This window comes from Papio anubis, chromosome 12 (genome assembly GCF_008728515.1).
Source record: "Papio anubis isolate 15944 chromosome 12, Panubis1.0, whole genome shotgun sequence".
Lineage (NCBI taxonomy): Eukaryota > Metazoa > Chordata > Mammalia > Primates > Cercopithecidae > Papio > Papio anubis.
In genome coordinates this window covers 92101566-92111769 of record NC_044987.1, presented here as the reverse complement: position 1 = coordinate 92111769, position 10204 = coordinate 92101566, and the positions used below count along the sequence as shown (strand labels likewise).

The 10204-nt window shown below is 39.7% G+C and overlaps 1 protein-coding gene across 2 annotated transcripts in view; it reads left to right on the top strand.

Annotated features, from left to right (window-relative positions):
- Positions 1 to 3009: 3009 nt before the first annotated feature.
- Positions 3010 to 10204, top strand: part of CCDC73 (coiled-coil domain containing 73) — a 163967-nt gene continuing 156772 nt past the window's right edge. The window contains exons 1-2 of one of the 2 annotated variants that reach the window (XM_021925933.2): positions 3010 to 3639; positions 3777 to 3905. The gene's annotated coding sequence lies outside the window, so the exon portion shown is untranslated. Of the gene's footprint in view, positions 3906 to 10204 lie in introns of both variants that reach the window. The other variant, XM_031653394.1, reaches the window with a different exon arrangement.

Here is a 10204-nt window from a genome sequence, read left to right as displayed (position 1 = left end):
TTTTGGGATTTTGAAATATTTGAACATACACAATGGGATATGTTGGGTTAGAGACCCAAATCTAAACACAAAATTCATTTATGTTTCCTATGCACCTTATGCACATAGCCTGATGGTGATTTTATGCAATATTTTTAATAACTTTGTGCATGAAACAAAGTTTTGACGGCAGTCTGTCATATCAAGTCCAGTGTGGAATTTTCCATTTGTAGCATCACGTTGGTGCTCAAAAAGTTTCAGATTTTAGAATATTTAGGATTGCAGATTTTTGGATTAGGGATGATCATACTGTATCATTATTCCCATTTTACCAATGTGGATTTTGAGGCACAGAGAGGTCAAATGCCTTGCCCAATGTCCTGAGATAGTACATGGCAGAGTCAGGATTTGCACCAAGCCATTTGCTCTTAATCTCTATGCTATGTGCCATTTACTGTGCTAGCCATTGGGGATTTAAAAGTAAATATGACAAAGTCCCTGTCCTCAAAAAGTTCACAGTCTATTAGGAGAGAGGAAGTGTATACAGACAATTGCAAGGGCCTATGATAAATACTACAATAAAGATATGTAGAGTCGAGTGATTGTACCAAGCAGGGAATGATCAGTTCTACTTAGATGGGAGTGGAGAGTTGATGAAATTTCAAAGAGAGAACCTGTGAACTGGAATTTAAAGGATGAGAAAGTGTTTTTAGATAGGCCTACTGACAGTAAAGAGCATCCAGGCAGAGGAAGCAGCATGTACAAAGAATCGTGAAGGGAACTGCTGGTTGTGGCAGAGTCAGGATATGCCAGGCAAGTGGAGGAAGATGTACAGAGTTCTAAACTTGTTTTTTGTTTTTTGAGACAAGGTGTCTCTCTATCACCCAGGCTGGAGTGCAGTAGCGCAATCATAGCTCACTGTAGCCTCAAATTCCTGGGCTCAAGTGATCCTTCTGCCTCAGCCTCCAAAGCAACTGGGACTATAGATGTGTGCCACCATTCCTGGCTCATATATGCAGTTTCTAACTACTGATAGAAACAGTTAGGTTTCTTTAAATGTTCACATGTACCATGACTTGAAAGTGATATCCCCAAAGTGAAAATAATGGTTAAGTCCTTTAACTTTTTAAGTTTTTAAGTTGTTACTTTTTTTTTTTTTTTGAGGCTGTCTCAGTCTGTCACCCAGGCTGGAGTGCAGTGGTGCGATCTTGGCTCACTGCAACCTCTGCCTCCTGGGTTCAAGTGATTCTTATGCCTCAGCCTCCTGAGCAGCTGGGATTACACAGGCACTTGCCACCATGCCTGGCTCATTTTTGCATTTTTAGTATAGACAAGGTTTCTCTATGTTGGCCAGGCTGGTCACGAATTCCCTACCTCAAGTGATCCACTCACCTTGGCCTCCTAAAGTATTGGGATTACAGGCGTGAGCCACCACAGCTGGCTGAAAACCCTTTTATAAGGGCATCAAATCCTATTCTCCCCTCATGACTCAATCATCTCCTAAAGGCCACACCTCATAACACAGTTGCTTTGGAGATTAAGTTTCGACATGAATTGTGGACAGGACAAAAACATTCAAACCATAGCACTGATCATTAGGGAAACTGCATAGAGTTAGAAGGTCATTCAGAGGTGATTACATTCAACTCATTAGCCTCTCTACACCTTAGTTTTCTAATATGCAAAAAGTACATAGTAATAGGATTGTTGTGGAGACTAAGAGGAGATGATGTATGTAAAAACACTTAGCTCATTGTCTGGCACATAGTAAATTATCATAAATATTAGTTATTATTAGAGTATAGCTGTTATGGTTAGTAAATACCAGATTGAAAGGTCATAGTCTGTTCACTCAGTCATTTGAATTTATTTGGCATTTGCATGCCAGGCATTGTGCTAGAATCTGGTAAGCTAGTGAACAAAATTTATCTCTGTTTTCACGAAGCTTGTGTCCTAGGATACAGTTAATAAATATACCAGATGAGATGGTGATTGTGCTACAGAGAATAAAACAAGGTGGGGTTAAAGTACGAGATGTGCATGGGTGTTACTATGGAGTAGTCAGGAATGTTCTCCCTAAAAAGGTGACATCTGGGCAAAGGCCTGGAGAAAGGGAAAGAGTAAAAAGAATTTCAGACAGATTTTTACTGGAAAACATGGTTAAAAATTTGAGGGCAGGGGGCTGGGTGCGGTGGCTCATGCCTGTAATCCCAGCACTTTGGGAGGCCGAGGCAGGCGGATCACCTGAGGTCAAGAGTTTGAGACCAGGCTGGCCAACATGGTGAAACCCTGTCTACTAAAAATACAAAAATTAGCCAGGCGTCGAGGCAGGCACCTATAATCCCAGTTACTCGGGAGGTTGAGGCAGGAGAATCGCTTGAACCCGGGAGGTGGAGGTTGCAGTGAGCCGAGATTGTGCCATTGCACTCCAGCCTGGGGGACAAGAAAGAGATTTTGTCTCCAAAAAAAAAAAAAAAAAAAAAAAAAATTTGAGGGTAGGGAACAGTTCTTTCACATTTTGGCAGCATGCAAAAACAATGTGGGCCTGAAACATATTACATTCGTATTGAATAATTATTCAACACAACTACTGAAACATATCATTAGTTAGGTGCTTAAAATAGGTGTGATTATCAGTATAACTAGAACTACAGCTTTTTTTTCTAATATTTCACTTTAAAAATTAAGCAACTTTTTTTTTTTTTTTTTTGTCGGAGTCTGGCTCTGCCACCCAGGCTGGAGTGCAGTGGCCGGATCTCAGCTCACTGAAAGCTCCGCCTCCCGGGTTTACGCCATTCTCCTGCCTCAGCCTCCGGAGTAGCTGGGACTACAGGCGCCCGCCACCTCGCCCGGCTACTTTTTAGTAGAGACGGGGTTTCACCGTGTTACCCAGGATGGTCTTGATCTCCTGACCTCGTGATCCGCCCGTCTCGGCCTCCCAAAGTGCTGGGATTACAGGCTTGAGCCACCGCCTCCGGCCGGGAGGGGTCTTACCATGTTGCTCAGGCTGGTATCAAACTCCTGACCTCAAGTAATCCTCCTGCCTCAGCCTCCCAAATTGTTGGGGTTACAGGCATGAGCCAGTGAACCCTCACACCCGGCCAATATTTACTTTTTGAATTAATAACACATTCACATGAAGCAAACATCAAAAAGTATAAAAAGCTATTCAGTGAAGTCTCCCTCTCTCTCCTGTTCTCATGCACATGCTTCCCGTTGCTCTCCACAGGTAACACTTATTCGTTTTTCTTTCATCTTTCCAAAGGCTTTTTTGAAAAAACGAATATATCGGGAGGCTGAGGCAGGAGAATGGTGTGAAAACCCGGGAAGTGGAACTGGCAGTGAGCCAAGATCGCACTGTTGCACTCCAGCCTGGGCGACAGAGCAAGGCTCCGTCTCAAAACAAACAAACAACAACAACAACAAAACCGGAATATATAAGCCAATACATGTTATACTTAAACAAGGAAAAACATCAAATATCCAGGGATCTTTTCCGAAGCTTGTATTTAAAAAGAAAATAAAATCAATCATATTTTGCCCCAGATGCTCAAGATTACCCACCTATCTTAGGCTCATGACCTTCAAGCCGGAAGTGTCCTAGCGCGGGAAAAGGTGAACCGGAAGGGCTGACAGGCGCTAGAGGCACGCTTCACTGAGGTAACTCGGAGCAGTCAAAAGCGTGTGTAGTTGGGCTGTTTAGGAAGCAGCCGTAATCTTTTCACCCTGGGTCCACTTACGGGTTTGCCCTGCACCTCCACCTGCCTAACCTGCCCTTCCTTGCTCTCGTTGCCAAGGGTCTGCTTTGGCCTGGAGCCTCCTGACTTTTGGGCTGTGTCTAGAATCTTCCGCGCTCCCGACCCAGGAGAAGCAGCCACCCTCAGGCCTCCATCTGGATCTCTGCTTGGGCAGGATTGAAACTGTGGGTGAGTCATGAGGGTCTCGTCTGTTCATCGTGGAGAAGCGCCTTCTGTACATGTGCCTTGCGTGGTGGTGGTTTTTGTTTTAAACCTCATGTTTGCCTTATGAATGCAATGTAGTAATGTCGATTGTTCTTGTGCAAATTTTCAAACAACTCTGACGGCTCAGAGTTGGCAACATTTGGAACTGTTATTGGTGAATCTCGAGTTTTTCCTTGGTGAACCTTACTTTGCAGAATGTTTTAAGTATAGTGCGAAAGTTCTAGTGCAGTTGCAGAAGTGTGTAAATTCCCAAGGACATTTCTCGATTTTTTCCTTCATTCTGCTGGTAATTTTGTTTCCCCCAAAGTGCCTTGCACGAGCAAATTTAAATGGAATCTCACTGGGAATGAGATGACTGCCATGCTAATACTGATAATGCTGAATTATAAATATAAATTATTTGGTCGGGGCGGTGGCTCACGCCTGTAGTCCCAGCACTTTGGGAGGCCGAGGTGGGCAGATCTCCTCAGGTCAGGAGTTTGAGACCAGCCTGGTCAACATGGCAAAACACCGGCTCTACTAAAAATACAAACATTAGCCAGGCGAGGTGGCGGGCACCTGTAATCCCAGCTCCTTGGGAGGTTGAGGCAGGAAAATCGCTTGAACCCGGGAGGCGGAGGTTGCAGTGAGCTGAGATCACACCACTGCACTCCAGCCTGGGCGACAGAGCGAGACTCTGTCTAAAAAATAAAATAAAATAAATCACTCATGTCATTGCTGCAATCTTCCACTTCACTTTGATTTGAAAATAAGTGACAACCCTTAAGTCAGTTATGGGAACCTTTACGGTCACTGCACTTCTTTTAGAAAGAAAATGTGAAGATTCCACGGAGTCTTCTGTTTACACTGAGATCCTCGAACTGGTGATTATTGGTTATTTTGCTTTAGTTGTGATAAATTCCAATGGCTGTCTTTGTATTATACCTTGAAGAAAAAACCTATACTGACATACCCCAACCTGAGAATCAGCAAATACTCTGTGGGTGGAGTTTCCTCTGTAGTCCTTCACTGGTGTCTTTTCTCAGCCATTTCTTCGGCCAATTTGAGTCTTTACAACCCTCCCTGGTTTCAGGGTTGTCTTGGCGTAGTTGTTTAGTTTTGGAAAACTAGATTCCCCACTTTGATGATTTATAAAATGTGTTAATGCAGCTTGAGAAAACGTTTTAATTTCCATACGACTTCATATCGTAGTGTCAGGAAGGAAGCGAATGACAGATTTTAAAATTCCGAGTGTCCACTAGGCGGCAGCATAGTGTTTTTAGTTTCTTTCGCTCTGGCCCGTAATAACTGTACAGGTGCGGCGATAGTGTTATTCTAATAGCAATAGATATCATATGTGGAATGCTTATTACACGCCAGGGGCTGGAGATTATCTCATTTAATCCTAAGAAAACAAACCCCAAACCCTGTACCGTAGGTATTCCCAGTATTCTCCTTACACTTCGTGAGAAAACCATGGGAAATAGATTAAATAACAATGCAAGGCTGATTACACAGCCGACAAGTGGTGGAGCTAGAATTGAAACCCAGGTGCTTAACCACCACTTCATGCTAACTAAATTAAAGTTATTGCAAGTTTGACCAAATTGTGAAGGATGCTATAAGATGAGAAGTCTGATTGTGTGTTTTCTGAAGGAGGTGAAAAGTGGGCACTGTTATTTATATAGTGTACCTCAAGACAGTTGGAGGTACACCATTTCCAAAACGCAGTATTTCCTAAATTGTGTTCCGGGGAGCACTGGTCCTGTGAGATGCTTCAATAAACAAAGGTTTTTGTGGCCAGAAATACTCTTGGAATTCATTTAAGGGCTCTAAAATGTCCTGCGGTAAAGGAACTTGTTTAACCTAACTTTTTTTGAACGTTCTTAAACTTCTCTGATTACAGCCGACATTAAGAGTCAATACTTACCTTTACTATATGAGTAAATACTTACACATGAGTCAATACTTACCTTTACCATAAGCAGTGTACACTTATGTTTTTTATTTTATTTTTTACTAGTCCAGCCTTTCCTTTAAAAAAAATTCTGGTCAAGACCCATTCTATTGATTTTTTTGACTCATGAATGAGTCACAGTCTACAGTTTTACTGCACTAGACCATGGGGTCCTCTTTTTGTGCTGTGCTTATTAATGGAACACACTTTGGGAAACTGTGTTAGGGCTATAGTTGAAATAAGTCATTGATGCAATGGTAAATGTCTTTGTTGATGGATTATGTTCTTTTATCAGTCCTGGTAACAGTTGAATGAGAACAGTGGTGGGGATTGTGTGTGTGTGTGTGTGTGTGTGTGTGTTTGAGACAGGATGTGGCTCTGTTGCCCAGGCGGAGTGCAGTGGCGTAGTGTTGGCTTACTGCAACCTCCACTTCCTGGGCTCAAGTGATTTTCCCACCTCAGCCTCCTGAATAGCTGGGACTACAGGAGCACACTACCGCAAGCGTATACTTTTTGTTTTTGCGTTTTGGTAGAGATAGGATTTCGCCATGTTGCTCAGTCTGGTCTTGAGCTCCTGAGCTCAAGCAATTGCACTGCCTCGGCTTCCCAAAGTGCTGGGATTGCAGGCATGAGCCACCACACCTGTCTGAGAATGGTGTTTTTTTAATTGGAAATTATTCTTTACAATCAGTTTAGGCCACTAATGAAGGAAGAACACATAACAATTTTGTAGATTAGAATTTTCCAAAGTATGTTCTTTGGAATACACGTTCCCCAGAATACTGGCTTGTCTTCTGAATTATGAAAAAAAGTGTTTCATGGTCAAGGTAAACTTGGTAAATATGGATTAAAGTTAAACAGGCTCTAACAAAGCTAATGGGACTGCTTATCTCTGAAATGGGTAGTGTATGGGATTTCCCAGATTTATTTGACTGTGGAACTTTTTTTTAGAAATGTATCTTGTGGGCCTTGTGCCCCTTAGAACATACTTTGGGAAATAATTATGTAGCTAATTAAGGCAGAAATGTTTTTGTTGTAATGCACATTTAGGTGAAAATTTTTATTGTAAATTATTCATGTCATTTTCCTAATTCATTTATTTGCTAATGTTGACATGACAGAGAAACACATCGGAAGTCATTCAGCTTTCTTAATTTCTTGATGACCTGTGGAAATTTTCTGTTAGTAACAAGAAAAACCTTTATGAGATTTTCTGGCACTGATTAATTTCATATAAAACTAAAACTTATTTTCAGTTAAGTTTAATGAGCAGTATATTTGTAGCTGTGTTGGAATCAACTTTTATTAAGCTATTTGGCAATTCTTGTTTCATATTTGAAAAAAAATGGAGTTTAGTTTAGTTAAAAGTTGTAAGTGTTTTATAAAATCCTTAAAGGAATTTTCCTAAGTTTTATTTATAAGGTGGCCAAAATTAGTGCTTATGTACTTGATCCAAAGGTCTCTAGTATATTGCCTTAGATTGTTTGAATTTACAGTACATTTAGTAGCTTATTTTATGTTATGGTTTCATAATGATCTTTGTGGACAGAATATCCAATTCTCTCAATCTCTTCACACATATCATACAGTTAATGTTTTGTTTATTTCTAAATTTCTAAAATTTATATATATAATCTTCCCTTTGTTTCTTAAAACAAGGAACAATTTGGTAAAGATTTTAGTATGAATAGAGAATGTTTTACTCATAATAGTGTAAATATTTTAAGAAACTAAAAGTGGTTTTTGTAATTTTATGTAATTTATATCAATTTAATAAAGTGTTTATCAAGTATTCACTATGCTCTCAAGGTTTTTCCCTACTTGGAGGTTAATAAGCCTTCTTCAAACATGAAGCAGTTAATGAAAAAGTAACATTATTTATGGGCAGTATTATAAATGGGTAAAATAAAGTGCAAAATTATGTGGAATAGACAATAACAGAATGGGGCAATATACACAATAAAGTGCTAACCATATGATCTGACAGTAAGTATAGTTCAGAAAAGGAGAAATTGGTGTGAATGGGATTTGTAAGAAAATCTTCACAGAGGAGATGGAATTTGATCTGATTTTAAAATATGTTTAAACAGAGAATATGTGACAAGGCATTTGGTATAATAGAGCAGAATATGTGATGGTATTAGTTCAGCCTCCTTAACATGACATAAAAGACCCCCTAAGACTTGCCTGCTTCTCAAGCCTCATCTCATCTTCTCTCAGCCTTACCTGTTAGACTTCAATCTCCCTATGCTACTTTTAGTTCTTCATTTAAAATGATGTTTCTTCCATCTGTGCCTTTACTTATGCTGTTTTTCCCTCTAAAATACTGTTATCTAATTTTTCATTTTACTAATGTCTTGTCTTTTAAGATTTTAAGTCTCAGCCCAGAAGTCACCTTCCTCAGGCTGACTGGCCTTCCCAAGCCACCCCTGATTTTCTCATACTGGGTGTCCAACTTCACACATGATCACATTGTATTATAATTATTTTGTATATCTGTATCTTTCTACTAGAGTTCCTTGAGAAAAAGGTGTCTGCGTTTATTTTTTGTTGAGACAGGGTCTCATTCTGTCACACAGGCTGGAGTGTATTGGTGCGATCATAGCTAGTTGTAGCCTCTACCTCCCTGGCTCAAGCCATCCTTCCACCTCAGCCTCCTGAGTAGCTGAGACTATAGGTGTGCACCACCCATGCCCAGCTAATTTTTCTGTTTTTTGTAGAGACATGGGTCTCACTATGTTGTCTAGGCTGATCTCGAACTCTTGGCCTCAAGCGATCCTCCTGCCTTAGCCACCCAAAGTGCTGGGATTACAAAACTGAGCCAACACCTCCAGCCTGGATGTCTGTATTTTTAAAAAAATCAATTACATTTTGAATATAGAAGAGACTAATAAACATTTGTTAAATGAACAAATACATCTTTCTTTGTTTCCTTTATTTACTTACATTAATATTTTCAGGATTTAAGTTTCTTCTTAGTTCTGGTATTTTGAAATTTATTTAACAAGGTCAGGTTTACACTTGATTTTATAATTGATCTCTTTGGAAACTCAGTGATTTTTGTATTTTGGCCCTTTCACCTTATCCTTCACTCTACTCACTAAGAAAGAGAGGAGTATTATTCTCTTTTTTTCCCCTAAGGCTAAGTGTTCAATCTTTATATTTCTAAAACTCCTTCCCCATTAACTGTTTTTGGAATTATAGGTAGCCTAAAATCTAGTCTCCATAGGTTAATTAGATCAGAATTTGACAGCTAGAATTGCACTAGATATTATCTTATCTAATTTGCTGTTGAAATTATGACTGTTTTTGCAAGGGGATAGTATATTTAAAAATTAACAATACAAAAATTAAACTTAGTTTAGCATTCTTATTTTAGAGATAAAGTGAATAAGGCTTGGGCACCGTGACTTTGAACTCTTTGAACACTTGTAGCACCCTTTTTTGTTTATCTACCATGTCTTTTATATTATGCCTGGTGTTACCATGCCTTGAGTTAAACTTATTTGTATATGTGCTTTATCCATTTTTCTAGATTTTAAATACCTAGAGATTAAGATTAACTTGGCCAAGCACAGTAGCTCATGCCTGTAATCCTAGCACTTTGGGAGGCTGAGGTGGGAGGACCGCTTGAGCCCAGACTAGCCTGGGCAAACATAGTGAGACTCTGTCTCTACAAAAAGTACAAAAATTAGCTGGTTGTTGTGGCATGTGCCTGCAGTCCCAGCTACTTGGGAGGCTGAGGTGGGAGGATCTCATGAGCTCAGGAGGTCGGGGCCACAGTGAGCTGTGATCACACCACTGCACTCCAGCCTTCATGACAGAGCGAGACCCTGTCTCAAAAAAAAAAAAAAAAAAAAAAGATTTGTACCATCAAATTTGTACCATCTGTAGTTCCTTAAACAGAAAGATTTATTGAATTACATCATTGTTATTCTTTATTGCCTGTGTATGAGAAGTCTAATTAATTTTTAAAAATCCGTATATGGATACTCTTCCTTTATTGCTCTTCTTTAGGTCTTTCTAGCTTTGTAATATCCTTCTAAAAGTTTATCTATCACAGTTATAGGGAACACTCTGATTGTATATGCTACCTTCTTTGATTCATGGTTTTCAAGTATCCTTCTCTTGCCTTTTCCAAAGGATATGAGTGGTGTATTCAATTCAGTGTAATATGCAATGCAACAAAAATTAATTTAGTTCCTACCTTTTTAAATGATTATATCTGGCAGTATGAGAATACAAATGTGTGTAAGACTTGGTCATTGGTCAAGGAATTTGCAATATAATGGATAAGGCAACTTTTGCTATTACAAGATAGAATCTG